Here is a 17,800-nt window from a genome sequence, read left to right as displayed (position 1 = left end):
ATTATGTTTATGATATGGAATTAACAACAATAATTTATGCCTTGAAGATGTGGCGACATTATTTACTAGGCAAGAAGTATATGGAATTAACAACAATGGTTCATGCCTTGAAGATGTGGCGTTTATATTGATGACTGACCACAATAGCTTAACGAGTTATTTTAATTAGTCCACCCTAAATGTAGGAAAAACAAGATGAGTTATTTTTTTTAGTGAATTTAACTTTGAGATTAAACACATGAAGGGGAGGGAGAACCAAGTGGTTGATGCTTTAAGAAAAAAATTACATTTTCTACATGAAACTAAATTCAGTGAGGTTAAAACTAATTTTATAGAACATATTAAATATGTTTTCCTAAGAGATCCCGATTATCAGTTTTTGTGGCAACAAGAAAAATTACAAAACAACAAGGAGAAATAGGTAAGGTTGATGAAAATGATATGTTGACTTACAAGGGTAGACTTTATATATCTAAGAAGCAAATTTTGAAGCAATTAATATTGAATGAAAGCCATAAGGTCCCTTATGTCGCTCATCCTATCTATCCAAACTTAGTCGCTACCTTGAAAAGATATTATTTTTAGTGAAGTATGAAATCAGGAGTGGAAGAATGTCCATCAAAGTACCTATAATGCCAGCAAATAAATGTTGAGCATTAACATCTTACAGGGTTCCTACAACCCTTACCCATACCTCAATGGAAATGATAGGTTATTCCACTCAAATTTATTACTAGTCTACCTAAATCGAGAAGACAACACAATTCCATAATGGTTATAGTGGACAAATTGAGCTAGAATGCACATTTTATACAAGTGCAATCTGCTTACAAGGCACTTCAAATAGCAGATATTTTTATCAAAGAATTTTTTCAACTATATGGCTTGCCCAAAGCAGTAATATTTGATCGAGATTTGAAATTAAAATTTTCCTTTTGGAACACCTTCTTTACTGGTCTAGGCATGCAAGTACAATTTAGCACTTCTTACCATCCTCAAATGGACGAGAAACCTGAGTGATTAAATCAAATTCTTGAGGATATGTTGCAAATGTATGTAATGTAACAACTAATTAAATGGGAGGACTACCTACATTTGGTAGAATTTTCTTACAATAACATATACCATGCTCCTTTAAAAATGAGTCCATTTGACGCATTAGATGGGCACAGATGTAGAACATCCATTGATTGGAGTGGTCCTGATGACAAGCTTATGTTAGGACCTGATATGATGAAGGAAATGGAATGTACTGTGACGAAGGTGAGAATGAATTTTAAAGCCGCATAGAATAGAAAAAAATCCTATCTATATCAAAGGTGAATCTATCAGGAATTCCAAGTGGGGGATCATGTTTTTGTGTAGGTCAAACCTAAGAAGAGAACTTTGCGATGGGGAGGTTGTGCGAAGCTAACCCCCATTTTTGTGGCACTTTTCAGATTCTTTCACACATTGGGCTTGTAACTTAGTAGTTAGCCTTACCTAGTCACATTCAAGTGCACAATTTGTTCCATGTTTCACTGTCGAAAGGTATATCTATCATCGTAGAAATATATTTAATTGGAAAGGTATACAAGTAAGTGATTGATAACTACAATTTATATGAGTAGGTTACTAATGATCATTTAAGGAAGAACTAATAATGGTTTTTCTAACTATGACTAGGTTGGACCATACGTGAAATTTCTGGTCGAACCCATATGCATACTACACCGGAGAGAAGTAATGTTGTGAGACTGAGCTATCACACATGTTAAAGTGTAGTGGAGAAAATTTAACCTGAAGGAGGCTACCTAGGAAGATGAAAAACCTATGAAAAAAGCTTATCCCAATCTGTTATGAGAAACTAGGAAACACCGAGACGATGTTTTGCTCAGGGGGGTTAGATGTAACACCCTTTGGTAAAATTTATAAGAAAATATTTTGTTTTACCTCTACCATTGGTAAGAATGACTAACTTTGTTAAGATATGTTTATGTTTAATAAAATATTTATACGTACATGTGTATGCTAAAATATAATATATGTAGTTAAGTCATAATATGCCACATTGGAAAGTTATCCATAGAGAGCTCACACGTAGAGGAAGTTGGAACAATTATGGGCAAGGTGGTTACTTGCCCAAAATTTCATTGAGGAAGGGGATCTCCTTTAAAATAACTAAGGAGAGAGGCCAAAACAGTTAACGAACCTGACACTACCAAGGAAATACAAGAACTGCAAATTGAAGAAGGAGCTATTGATCTACAATGAATTTCCTAAGATGGTTGAGCTAGTGGAATTTCTAATGCAGCTTGGCTCATACACTAACAATGTTGGACAACGTCACATTAGGAATATATAGTCCCAGGCTCTATGCATAAATTTGTTTCCGATAACAGGGTGTGAAGCTGCCTCCATGAGAAATATAATAGTGTCTGGTCTCACTGATTGGGAGGAGCATTTCTTTGTTTGTGGTTTTGTGGCTTAGGGGAAATTAAATAAGAAAACAAATAAGTGCCATGATTTATCTCGTATAAGGGATTTATTTTATAAACTATGTAATTCTTTGATACTTATGAAACTGTGTAATGTTCTAACCCTGTTGAATGAACAATATGGACAACTATGTGAAAGAACGATGCTCTGCCCTCTACGAGTGAATGTTTTCGACCTAGGTGTGAATTGTCTTTAGTATAAAAATACAAATTAAATGTTATCAAAATGTGAAGATAAAAATAAACTAAAAATTTTGAGTTTTCTTGTCTAGTGGGTTAGATCCCAAACCAAGTCAACAAAGTGGAGAGTCTAGTTTTAGTCCCATTCATATTTCGAATGTGCATAAGGAGAAATAAAAATCAGATGTATTCAATATTAAATGGGTACAATTTTTTAGTGTGGTATGTTTCTTATTGGTCAACCTGTACCAGTCTGGGTTAGCCCAGGACCAAGCTAGGGCCCTAGTAGCCGAGGCAGTCCCTTAGGGCCCTAGAAGTTAATTAATTGAGAAATATCTATTCTACAAAGGAGCTTATAATAAAGAGAAATGATTCACGTGAGGAAATTACGTTATGTACATAAACATAGAAATTCAATTTATTTACAAAACTATACAATAAATTTACATGATAATAACCCTAAGACTCAAAACAACAATCTATGGTAAAGGTAAATGTATTATAGTGGTAACAATAACTATAATTGCAATATTGTACATATTCTAGGAAAGTGCATGTTAACCATTCCATATTTCTAATAACAAATGGAAAGCTTGAAAAATTACAAAAGAAAAATATTATACTTCAACTGAAAACAAATATCCACAACAATAACTCTAGAGGTAAGAAATATTTATTTCATAATTATAACTGCAGGTGAAAACTGTGTATAAATCCAATGGAACCCAAAATATAAGTGAATACAATTTCCACAACATTAACACAATATAACAACCACATCAAATAAATAATAGTGGCGAACCAATATTCATAGCAACCACACATTACCAAAGGCCAACAAATCTGAGAGCTGTGATGGGAAAAAGTTCTCATTAAAAATAAAAATAAAAATAAATGAGAGAGGAAATGAAGTGATAACTAAAATCACACCAGTAGGGAGAGATTCCAAGTGAAAAGTCCTAAAATTTTAAAATTCGGATTAAACAGTCTAATTCAAAACCGTAAAAAATTAATATAGTTATGATCTAAAGTGCTATGGTCGATATTGGTGGCCAAGGCCATAAGATTGCTAAGAAAAATTATACACACCATATAACCTGGTATTTACCCATGACCGTTTAATTACAATCATCTATTGTAAGGCAAAAGCTATTTCTTTTGATTCAACTGGAAACCTTAGGAACCATTGGGTCAAACTAACCCAAGCATTATCGCACATCACTAACTAGCATCAAGGAAGACTATTTTAATGACCAAAAGGGAATGCTTGCACCTGGAATAGTGAAGACATAAGTGGGTTGTATTACAACTAAGAGGTATCATAAAGTCCAAGATGAATGAAGAGCCCATTGTGTGCCATAAATTAAACCATAGGGTTAGTTTATATTAATGAAGGAATCGGTAACTAAAGCGACACCCAAAACAAAATTGAGAAAATAAATAGTAAAGCTACCTATAGAGAATTCTGGCCTCATATTTGAATGTATGTACTTCTTAAACCCTTGTTTCAATATTTCACCACAGATGGAAATTACTGCAAGGAGAACTTGGGCATGTGAAATCCCTTAGAGAACCTGCCTAATGAGTGGATCTTGTAAAAAAACCACCACATTAAGCCTTATAACCAAATTATCTGAGAAATATACCTAAAGGAGAAAGAGAAAGGAAACTATTAAAATAAAAAACGCTAGCACCGCTGAGAATAAATTTTAAACTGGAAAGCCTACGCAAGCTAAGTAATGAAGGTTTGTACCAGTTTAAGGAATATGTGACAAGCGATCAATGTTAGGAAGTCAATAGTAACCCAGAGTTGTAGAGGCCTTATGGGCAAAGAGGAAAAATCAAATGAGAACCCAAATGTTGTCGATGAGAGCATAATGGTGGTTACTCAAACTGCCCCTTACAACTTGATCCATAAGTTTGTGCCCTAGCCATTGGAGGTCATTGATCATTATCTCCTCAATCCCAAGGATAGACTCTTGCCACATAGTAGCAGATTAAAAACGTTCGAGAACCCTCAAGCGACATCATGTATAACCCTCAATACCTATAGTTAAATGTAGTATCCACTGTGAGAATGAAATATTTAAATTACTGTGGAGTATTACACCCATGGATTTACACTGAAAGTATGCATTCCAATGCCAAATTAACTACAAGCAAATTAGAAAGTTAAACAAAACAAAAAAAAAATTACTAGTGGCATGTTATAAGTGGTATCAGAGCTTAGGTTACAACATTATGGTCTAACATGTGTGTGTATGTGTGTCTATATATATATGCATTATAGTGGCATTAACAAAACTATGTTTTTGTTAGAGAGAGGAAGAAATGAGGATGGGTAGTTGATTCGAATTTAAATAGGAACACAACAAATTACAGATATAACCATTAACACAAAGATGCAGTAGAAATAATACTTCATTTCATTAATGTAAAATACTGAAACATGCTTACACATAGAAATGGAAATAAATGAGCTAGGGCAATGGTAGCATATCTCTGAGAACAGATGTGGCGGCTACACGCCTCTCAATTGTCTTACAATGACGTTCAAAGGCCTATTTATTGTTGAGAAACAATGGAAAACCATAAACATCCAAAAACCTAACCCTAGGCAATGAAGTGCCACATTATGGGCCCCGTTTTGGGTCAATTGGTACATCAACTTCCCATGGTCGTAACTTTGGCATACAATCTCTCTTTGACACTTACCATAGCTTGTTAAAAATATCTATCCGAGGACTACAACTTTGGGAAGAGAAATATTAGTCCATGGAACCATGTTGCTACCATTGTTCCTAAATGACACCATTTAGGGCCTCAAAATGGCTCCAAAAGTGCAGGGCCCGAAAAACTGCTAAAAATAATAAATTGTGCTATAATTAAGGAAACTAAAAAACTGAAAGAGATAGTTGTGGGGGTCCAAGTTGGATAGGTGGGTGGCAACCAACATCCACTGGATCATTCCTCCCCCCTTAGGAAGAAATGTTCTCCATTGCATCGAGTTCCTCCCTGAGATGAGGAAACTTCTGTTGAACGGGGTCCTTGGTGAGTTGTTCTGCAACCTTTGATGTGTCCAGTAATGGTGGGAAGCATGGTTGAGGGAATTCCACATTGAACGCTCGGTGCAAGTGAAGGAATGGGGAAATGCTATGCTCTAAAGCATTATTTCCCACAACCTTGGTATGGGCTCTTGTAAGGCGTTCTTTCTGCAGATGCAACCAGACTTTGTCGTTCACTTGAAACTTGTGTGGTACCTGATGCTGATCTTGTCACTACTTGTACCCTTCATTTTCCAGAATGGAGTGGTGATATATCGACCCATTGGGTAGAGGTGCTTTAAGAGTCAGACCAAATGAATGCTTGACCTGATAGTGCAACGATGTCCCTATGGGTGAGGAGAAGATGTTCCTGTCTACTTTAATGTCTGTATCTGTTTACTGATGTTGTTGCATGGAGGAACCCTTTGCAAGGGTCATGGAGGTGGCGATGATATTCCCCATAGTTTCGAAGCGAACCAGATAGAAAATGAATTTCCTAGTCTGGGAGATGAGCTTGCTACATTTCTTAGTAGTGATCAAAGAGGTGGCAGTAGGTGGGGATACCTTCTGTATCCTATATAATGAATTACCCAAAGAAATAATAACAGTGCAAGGCCTTGACTCATACATAACATGTCGCCTCCATAAGTATGGTTAGCATAATATCACATCACAAACATCAACAGGTGCAACATCACATAATACCTCATTTGTGAAGGGCTTGATTGCGTAGGGAAGGCACACTAGGAGATCTTGTCCTTAGTGAAGCCACCTGATACAGTACAGTTGTAGGTGTAGGTGGTAGGCCCCACCGCTTCATGACCTCTACTGAAATGAGGATATCTTGGATCCCACTATCAACAATGAATTACAGCGAACCCTTCACCCACATCTATGAGTGGAAAATATGTTCCCCCTCCTCTGGATCTTCGAGTTCATTCTTCTGGACCTTGGCACTGGCAACAATGGTGCTGGGCTTCACAACAATGATTTGTTCCTTTTTTCATTCCCCTTGTCGGGTTCTGACTCAGGGTTGGAACATGCATCTGGGTTTGAAGCCTTCAACTCCACCACCAACAACTGCTTGGTCCGACACTTACTTGTGTTATGAGTGGCGCTCTTATGGAACTCACATGACTTTCCTGTGTCCTTCTTTGACTTCGTGGTGTTGTTCTTTTCTTGCATCCTTGACAGGTTATCATGGGTCACCCCGCCTTGGCTTTGTCCTTTGTTCTTCAGATTCGCAGATCCAAAGTCTTGCTTCTTTTCTTTAAATTTCTACTCGATCTTGATAGTGTATCGGTAAGTCGTGCCGAGTGAGGAGATGTTCAGGAACTATATCTCATCCTGGATTTACTTGTGTAGGCACCCGCGATATTTGAGTACCAAATTTAGCTTAGAATCCTTGATACCCAACTGTGTGCGAAGGGTATGAAAAATGTTTGTGAACTCTAGCACATCTTGGTCCCGTCCCTACCACAGTGTGGTCCACTTTATGTATTTGTCCTCATAGCTTTTGACAGGGTAGTATTGCTCCTTAATGGCATCCCGGAATGAATTCCAAGTGGGTGCAACTTAAAATAGTGAGTTTGTACTTTCGTCCTTCTCCTCGCAGTACGTTTCCCACCAGTCCTTGATGTGGGGGGCTGCTTTGAGAAGTGCAAAAGTGATCTTTTGTTGGCTGGAAAAATCATGAACAAAAAAATACCCTTCTAGCATATTTAACCATTTATATATGACATTTGTGTCTATCTGACCCTTGAATATGGGGATTTCAAAATTAACTTGTACCTCAAAGGGTGTGGCATTTCTAGAGTAGTTTTTGGAAGCTGATGCATTGCCCCTGGGTAGTCGTTGAAGGATCTCGAAAAAGTTGTCCATCATCGCGTTCCTTTGTTACTCGAGGGCTTCTTAGAGCAAGATTTTGATAGGATCTCCTGCCCCCTCACCTTTCCTGTCTTCCACCATTGAAGACCGTCGGTATTTACAAGGCTGGTCTTGCAAAGGTTCAACTAGCTCAAGCCCTAACTCCTTATATCCTGACCTTGTTGGGGACGTGCAAAGAAAAACAGAGAAAGAGAAGACCACTCTGGTACCACTGATCTAGATCGAAATAGGAACATAAAAAATTACATATATAACGAGAAATACATAGATTCAACAGAAATAGTGCTTCATTTCATTAATGTAAAATACTGAAATATGCTTACAAACAGAAATGGAAATAAACTAGCTAGGGCGATGGTAGCTTATCTCTGAGAAGAGATGTGGCGGCTACATGCCTCTCAACTATCCTACAATGAGGCTCGAAGGCCTATTTATTGTTTAGAAGAAATGGAAAACCATAAACATAAATAAAAAAACTAGCCCTAAGAGATGAACCACCACATTATGGGCCCTGTTTTGGGTAAATTGGTACATCAACTTCCCGGGGTGGTAACTTTGGCATACAATCTCCATTTGATGCACACCATAGCTTGTTAGAAAGATCTATCCGAGGAATACAACTTTGTGAAGAGGAACTTCGGTCCATGGGCCCATGTTGCTCCAACATTTCGCAAAAAAACGTTGTTTAGGGCCTCAAAACGGCTCCAAAAGTTTACAACCCGATAAACTGCTTAAAATAGTAAATTGTGCTATAATTAAGGAAACTAAAAAAATAAAAGAGACAGTTGTGGGGGTCCAAGTGGGATAGGTGGGTTTCCACCAACATCCACCTAGATCAGTAATGTTAAGATTCCTACGACATCTACCAAAGTCCCTTTTGGGCCTATTTTAATACCAATGCAAGGTACAAACCCAAAAATGTGGGTTCCACTAGGGGAAGAATCCCATACTGGGACTACTATGCTAATGGATATTGTGGAACATTTACAAATAGAAATGGTAAAATTAAGGGAAGACTATGAACAACTGATGGCAAACTAGGAGCGAATTATGAAAAGTTTGATAGACTGGTAAATTAGAGAAATTCAATTCTAATGAATGATAATGGTAATCGGGCAAAGTCTCACTCACATATAGAAAATCCAAGATGGAGCAATACCCAAGAGTCAGAAGATGGTGGAGGATCAGAGCCTCAAAATGAAGAATCTGGTAATACCTCCAATGATAGGGTAGATAAGGGGAGCAAGAGGAAAACCATAAAGAAGGGGATTTTAAAAAGATTGAACCTCCAATGTTTGATGGGGAATAAGAGGAGTCTATACAAGCCTAGCTAGTTAATATCAACAAATATTTCCAAATTTATGAGTACAATGATAATTTAAGAACTCACTTGACAATTTATTAACTATAAGGAAAGATGACATTATGGTGGGAAGAGGTAATGGTAGTTCAAGTTGTGGATGAATAAGAAATTACTTGGGATAAATTTCAACAATAATTCAAAAATAAGTATCTAACTAAGCGTTTCTATGATGATAAAGCCAAATAATTTTATGATCTTTGGTTGGGGCAACTAACGATGCATGAATATATAACCTAGTTTACCTCTTTGTTGATATACGTTCCAAATATCAGCGAAGAATAGGTGAAGGGACATAGGTTCATAAGTAGTCTACTGATCTGAAAATGGTCATAGACTTAAACTGATGTAGAACTGATTAACCATTAATGATTTGAATGTTAGCTCAAAGAATGGAAATCGAGGAAAACTGCTTGATAAGAAGACTTTACGACAGCTGATTAAACAAAAGATAGATCCATAAAAGAAGTGAAAATAGTGAAAACAGTAAAAAAATAGCGATACTTGACAACAAAATTGATTACGGAGTTCATCCCTGATGGACTATGTCTCTGGATCTTCTTTCAAGATGGGTGACCAATTTATTAGGATTGAAACAGATTAGTTCAATTACACAGAGATTTGATCATTTTGAATGCGCACGCAGGCACTTCTAATCACTGTCATCAGATAAACCTCTGAACTATCTTTCCAACTCCTATCGTGGTTCCCAATTTTGACTCTAGATGCTCCTATTACACTGAAAACAAGACTGCCTATGACCTCCAGAATTTGCATACAAAAACCAAAACTACTCTCTTCGTGATCAATGAAGAAAAAGTGCCTCTTAAAGGCCCGTGGGTACATAAAATCCTCCTTGGATGAATTTAGGATGAATTATGTTGCAATTTGGATAGGTTTAGCTTTAGTCTAGTTGGAATTTGACACATAGATGTTGGTTACAAGGTCCTCGAATTAGTTTGTTTGATAAAAGCCATATAAAACCAAAAATAACCATATGATAAATACATAACCACTGGAGGTCAGCTAACCAAATAGAGGAGGTTTGGTGGTTGTGTGAGACCAGCCGCAGTCTAACCGCAAGCTGCCACCTCTGCAATCTTCCTCGGCGGTTCTGGCTATCCTTGTGGTGACTATTGGCATGTGTTCGTGTTCTTCCTATGTGGTTAACTCTAGCGACTTTCCTCTAACGCAGTTGTAGTTCTGGTTAACCACATAGTGTTCACATGTCACTGTATCTGTTGTGGTTAAGATTGCAGTCACTACTACCTGATGGTCTATCCATACCTGTTCACATGACCTTCACTACGGTGAGAACTCCATGGTCAACTATTGGTCTATGCTAACCTTGATGGTCTATCTTGCTCTCATCACATGAAAACTTCTCTGATGTAGTTTCTGTTGGCAGTTTAGGTGACTGTGTATTTTAATTGTATTGTTTTACAATTTTTTGTTTGTAATGTGAATAGGTCGAGCCTGTATTAGTTAGGTTTCATGACTTAGTTTTAGGACTTCCAACAATGTGCGATAGGTTTTAATAGTTTAGATCTTAGGTTTTTTAATACATTTTTCAATGCATTAAGGTTTATGACTTAGCTGATAGGTTTGATAATGCATTTTGTAGGTTAGGATTATGTGTATTAGATTAGGGTTTACATTTTGTTTTTTAAAAACCCATGTACAACATATTGTCACAATGTGACATAAAACCATATACACATTGTCGACACCTACTACCTTTGCGATGAAAACCTTGACAACATATCAAACCTTTGCAATGGACGACACCGATGTCGATGATCATCTTGCGCTGAAACCCAAATCCTATGAGGTGAACGACAAACACATGTTGTCGACCAAATCCTGGCGAAACTGTCGATGAACACAAGTCGACAACTAGGTACAAACCCATATCAACTGAACATCATGAAAACCATATTACTTGAACAACCTGATCCATAAACACCGTTGTTGAAGCTGACGACACTGAGTTGAATTGACGACAACTCTGAATACTGATGATGACACTTGAACACCTGTGCAACTAATTTGATGAGATCCTCCTGGATCAATCCTCTCCACTTGAAATATTTTGGACCACCAAAAGTTTGACTAAACAAATAGTCGATGACGGTAGAACTCCCTTTCTTTCCACCTTGACCTGATGATGTACCAATACATTCAATCAATCACCTGCAAGTGATGACCCTGATGATGATGACCATGCCACATTTTGAGTCGCTGTCTTGTTCCATCCATCTACAGTATGAACAACTTGCGACGATGGACAAACAACCTATCATAAAGATGACAATTGAATTATTTCCATGAAGAACCATGAGTTAGTGATTCATAAACATCTTTGACGACAGCCTCCACTGGAGGTTGTTTAATACCATCAATATGTATAAACAATCTATTTTGTGGAATAACAGATACAATCAAAGATACTATTGAGATCAAACCAGCTACTTTATTAAACATAATTTCTTGCTTCTTGATTACTAAGTGAACTTGCTGCAATGAACCTATCAAACTGTAAGGTGAAATCTGCTGCAACTTTGTTTGTCTTTGAAAGTATTGAATTAGCTATTGATTTGTTTGAATCACTTTTCCTTCATTTATTAAATGATGTTTCCATTGATTAGCACATTCCCTGATGCATAAGTTTCCCTTAACTGTATTGGATACTTTGACAATGCTTTAGAAAAGGCTTTGATATGAAAACAAATAGGTTTCCTCTCCACTTGAAAGGAGGTTTCCAAACTGTTTGAAACATGAAATGGCGACACAATACAAGAGAAATTGAACACTGACTTTCCCCAATATTGACCTGTATCCCTGCAACTATTAAGTTCCAAACTTAAACTAAATTGATTCATTCTGACATTAGGAAGAGGAGATTTAGGCACAAACTGTAACTCATGTTGTATTCCCTGCTTATGAATAAGATGTTTGCTTTTACATAGAACTGGAAAAGTTTCCATATCTTTAATCAAACCATCTTTAAGCTGAGTTCCATAACTTAAACAACCATAATGTCTATTACTATGTTGTTCTTTCACACACATGATTACAAATCTTTTAGTTGAACTTATTAATCACTTCATCTGATTAACATTAACTGAATTCAAGTGATTTTTGTTTTGATGTGCCCTGACATTAAATTCAACCCCATCTCCCTTGGGGTGATATTTATGTTCTCTCCTGTAATATACTGCATCACGATCATAAAGATATAGACTTCCTAAGACAAATCCACATATGTCTACTTGAACCACATCTAATTCCACTTCATCAATGTAATTATCTATCATGGAAAATCTTAATCGACACTGTTTGGTGACTTTTATTTGAGTTGATTTATTTAGCCATCCTAATGGGTAAGGTCTTGGAGGATTCCTTGTTTCCAAACCCAAACTTTTAACTAAATATTCAGATATTAAATTTGCCTGTGATCTTCTATCAAACATTGTATCTATCTTTGTATGCTGATAAGTTATCCTTATGTTAAAAAATTCAACTCTTTTATCCTCATTTGAAGGATTTATGTTTGATGAAGATGCAATAGTTTTTGAACTTCAACCAGTGTTAGAAGTTTTACCTGTCGTAACCATGACAATTATCCTCCTTTCATCACCTAAATTTGAACCTAGATCTTGCTGGATTGCTGCAATTGTCTTCTTTTCATCCTTCTTCTTAAGGAACTTTTTGGGCTTAAGTCCTGCATGAATTTTCCAACACTTCGATTCATCATGACCGATTCTTTGGCAATGTGAACAAGTAGGTCTTTCCTTCTGAGCTATCTCTAATTTCTTTCTCTTCGAAATGTTCTTCCCTTTACTGTCACTGGAATCTTTGATTTCCAACTCTTTGGATGACTGTGATGAAAACTTGAATGGTCTGCCACCTAATTTAATATGTATGGCCTGAACACACACTTCATCAAAATCATCAAGATTAAACATCAATAATGTATGCTACAAATATGAATGTAAACTGTCAATGTATTTTAACAAAGTTTCACGTGTATCCAATGAAATACCAAGCACCAATGCTTTCTTTCTAAACTCCTAAGTAAATTCATGAACACTCTGCCCTTTACCTTGCCTCAGATGCTGCCAATCAATAACAACTTGTTGCATGTATCCTAAAGGATAGAATTGTTTCCTAAGAGCTTTTAAAAATTTAGACCATGAGGAGATGAATTTTCCTTTACTCTTTACATCTATCTCAGTTTTCCTTTCCCACAAGATTAAAATTGTTCAACCCATTCTATGTGTAGCTAGCTAAATTTTAGTTTTATCATTAGAAATGTTCTGAATGTGACAATACACTTCTAATTGCTTAATCCAATTATCTAGCTTTTCAAGATTCATTTCACCATCGTAAACAGGTAACTCAAATTTCACATCAAGTTTCAAAAGAGATGTTTTCTTAGGTTTCTTTTCTATTTCAGATTCTTCACTGGAAGAAGAAGAAGAAGATGTTGATGGAGATGATGGAGGTGAAGGAGGTTTATCAACCTTTCCTTTACCTTTTTCCTTCTTTGATGCCTTTGAATAAGAAGTTGCATCTCTCGCCTTCTTGTCTTCGTACAATTCTTCCAACATTTGTTGCATAGTCAAGAAGACTTGCTAAAACTGTTTATCACTCATCTTAGTTTCAGTGTTTTCACCTGCATCAGATCCTAACATGGCCGATTTATGAATGACTCGTCGCTTTCCAATCCCTAGATCGATTTGCTCAAGGATTCCTTCTCCTCGTTGCGACTTTCACCTGGTTAACATTGAATGACAAATTCTAAAAACACAAACTTCTCTGATACCAGATTACATGATCTAAAAATGATCATAGACTTAAACTGATGTAGAATTGATTAACCATTAATGATTTGAATGTTAGCTCAAAGCATGGAAATCGAGGAAAACTACTTGAGAAGAAGACTTGATGATAGCTAATTAAACACAAGATAGATGCATAACAGAAGTGAAAATGGTAAAAGCACAGTGATACCAAACAATAAAATTGATTATGGAGTTCGTCACTGATGGATTATGTCTCCGTGCCCACTTTCAGGATGGGCGACTGCTTTATTAGGATTGAAATAGATGGGGTCGATTACATAGATATTTGATCAATCTAAATGTGCATGCAAGAACTTCTAATCAATATCATCAGATATCCCTCTGAACCAACTTTCCAACGTTTATCACGGTTCCCAATTCTGACTCCGGATGCTCCTCTTACACTGAAAACAAAACTGCCTATGACCTCTAGAAACTACATACAAAAAACAAAACAACTATCTTCCTAATCAATGGAGAAAAACTGCCTTTTAAAGGCCTGTGGGTACATAAAAGCCTCCTTGGCTAAATTCAAGATGAATTTGGTTGCAATATGGATAGGTTTAGCTTCGGTCTAGTTGGAATTTGACACTTAGATGTTGGTTACAAGGTCCTCAAATTAGTTTGTTTGATAAAAACCATATCAAACCCAAAATAACCATATGATAAAGACATAACCGTTGGAGGTTAGCTAACTGGGTGGAGGAGGTTTGACGATTCCGTGTGCCCAGTTGCAGTCTAACTGCAGGCTGCCACCTCCGCAGTCTTCCGCAGCAGTTCTAGCTATCCTCGCGGTCACTGTTGGCATGTGTCCGCATTCTTTCCATGTGGTTAACTCTAGCAACTTACCTCCAACGCGGTTGCAGTTCTGGTTAAACATACAGTGTTCACATGTCATTGTATCCAATACGATTAAGATTGCAGTCACTACTACCCAATGGTTTATCCATACCTATTCACATGATCTCTACTGCAGTGAGAACTCCACGATAAACTGGTGGTCTATGCTAATCTCGATGGTCTATCCTACTCTGATCACATGAGACCTTCTCTGATGCAGTTTGTGCTGGTAGTTTAGGTGACTATGTATTTTAATTGTATTTTTTTACAATTTTTTGTTTGTAATGTGAATAGGCCAAGGGTGTATTAGTTAGGTTTCAGGACATAGGTTTAGGACTTAGAGCAATGTGCGATAGGTTTTAATAGTTTAGATCTTAGGTTTTTAATACATTTTTCAATGCATTAAGGTTTATGACTTACATGATAGGTTTGATAATGCATTTGGTAGTTTAGGATTATGTGTATTAGATTAGGGTTTACATTTTTTATTTTAAAATCCATGTACAACATATTGTCACAATGTGACATAAAACCATATACACATCATCGGAACCAGTTACCTTTGTGATGAAAAACTTGAACACATATCAAACCTCTGTAATGGATGACACCCATGTTGATGATCATCTTGCACCGAAACCCAAATCTTGCGAGGCGAATGAAAACACATGTTGTCGACCAAATCCTGGTGGAACTATCGATGAACACAAGTCGACAGCCAGGTACAAACCCATATCAACTAAACATCATGAAAACCATATTACCTGAATAACCTGATCCATAACCAACACTGTCAAAGCTAACGACACCGAACTGAATTAATGGCGACTCTAAATACTGAAAATGACACTTGAACACCTGTGCAACTTATCTGATGAGATACTCCTGGATCATCTACCCACATTTATGAAGGAGCACTTGGAGTTCGACAATCCTAAGACTATGGATGAAGTGATACGCAAAGTGTGAAATTGTTATCAACAGATGAATAAAAAAGGGGATGGTGGGAATAAGTGGATAGATAAGAAAGAGGAAAAAATCCTTAAAATAGTAAAGGCTCAAAGTTTTTGAATTCCAAGAGTTCATCTAACAACCCACATAATAACGGATCGGGAGAGGGGAAACAAAAAGTGATGTTCTAGAATGAATCAAAGGTGATTAAGCAAACAATAAAATCTGAGTTTGATCCATCCACAAGGCCCCCACTTTAGTTTTTGGGGTGTGGGGAGCTTCATTATATTAAAAAATTCCCCTACCGAAGAAGAAAAAAATAGAAACAACACCTCCACGATGCATCTATAATAGGGGAAGTTGTGAGATGTCTATCGAATATTAATGCAACATTGGAAGATCATCAAGCAAAGTGCCAATCATCAATGGTAGAATTTGAAGGTAAAACCATTAACCAATTTCTATATGTTTTTATTGACCCTGGAGCCAGTTTAAGTTATATAAGTACTAAGATATTTGAAATACGTCAATTACGAGCAGAAAAATTTAGGAACCCTTGATTGGTGCAATTAGCCACATGAGTGAAAATAAGAGCTCTCGCTAAGGTAAATAATTATCCACTCATATTGGTAAATCAACCAATTATAAGGAACTTGAATATTTTTCCCTTAGGATCCTATGATGTGCTAATTGGCATGCATTTTATTGAAACACATTGGTCATTGGTAAATTGTAAAGAAAAAACTATTAATTTCCACGATGATGAAGGCATTAGAAAATTTGTGGAAAAACCTGTAGATTCACAAGCTAAATCAAGAGACAATAATCTACTTCTATTCTTTAAAGCGAAAGCCCATAAACATCGAGAAAATAATAATCAATAGAGGAAGAAAATCCAATGAACATAACACAATAAATATCTGGGGAAAGCAAGAACTCAAAACCCCATTATTTGTTTTGTATTAATCTGAAAAATAAAGATGAAACTACAATTCTTGTTCTCTCTAGAACAATCCCAACACTCAGTAAAATCAATCTCCAACTCACAAGCAAGCTCAAGGCTAGACCTTAGCCTCTTCACAAGCTCTCCAAGTCTCTATTCCACTGTGTAATTCCTATGAAGGATAGATTGTATTTGAAGGGAAATAAAGCCTCTAAAAATAGTGCAATCCCTCAAGGAAAAATTCCTGATTACATGAACTATAAGTGCAACTCAGAAAATCCTAAAACAATTAGTACACTATCCCTGCACTCTAGTCTCAACTGGGCCTTCCTCAGAATCAACATGCATGAGTTTCTGATGGTGGAATCTTCACTTAACTAGAGTAGCACTAATTAGGTCACTAGTGTCCCAACTGAGTGTTTACTCACTATTAGTTCCTGAAACTGATTAGAACTAATTTAACTGGAATTAACTCAATAAACTAAGGTAACTAATTATAACCCATTCATGACACATCCTTAACTCCTATAAGTTAGGGAGAACATATACGTCTTTTAAAAGATTTCCAATTCGAATTACCTAAATTAATTACGTTAATTAAACTTAATTAATTATTTTCAAATTGTTACAAGAAAAGAATTCTATTTTAATTCACAGTTTAATTCAAGGACAAATTAAACTAGAATTTCTTGTTGCCATTTCTCATTATTCTCTCTCAACGAGAAAGGGATTATCCATTACCCTAATCCTGTCTCTGTGAAACTTGAATTTACATCTTGGCAATTATGTTTTCAAGATGTCAGCATCTTACTCCTCCGTGGGAATGTAATCTAACAACATGATCCACCTAAATACACAATCTCTGAGGTGATGATACCAGATATATGTATATCCTTGGACCGATCATCAAAAATTGGATTTTCAGAGAGTTTGATACAACTCTGATTATCACAAAAAATCACTATCAGATCCATCTACTAACCAAAAAAACCAACCATGATCTTCCTCATCTAGATAGGCTCACATGTTGCTTGAAGTGCAGCCATGTACTCTACCTTTACCAAACTGAGTGCAACCTATCTCTATTTCCTATTGTACCAAGAAACTGTAGTTGACCCAATACTAAAGATCCCTCCTGATGTGTTTTTCCTATCAGATGGACTCCCCGCCCAATCTGAATCATTGAAGCCTTGAATCTTCACTCCCTCTAACTATTTGTACCACAACCCAAACTGAGTAGTTCCTCTCAAGTATCTCAATATATGCTTCGT

Source organism: Pinus tabuliformis, chromosome J (assembly GCF_031772625.1).
Source record: "Pinus tabuliformis cultivar Carrire ecotype Pingquan chromosome J, CPIR1, whole genome shotgun sequence".
In the NCBI taxonomy this organism is placed as follows: Eukaryota; Viridiplantae; Streptophyta; class Pinopsida; order Pinales; family Pinaceae; genus Pinus; species Pinus tabuliformis.
The sequence above is the reverse complement of the archived record's forward strand: the minus strand, read 5'-3'. Positions refer to the sequence as shown.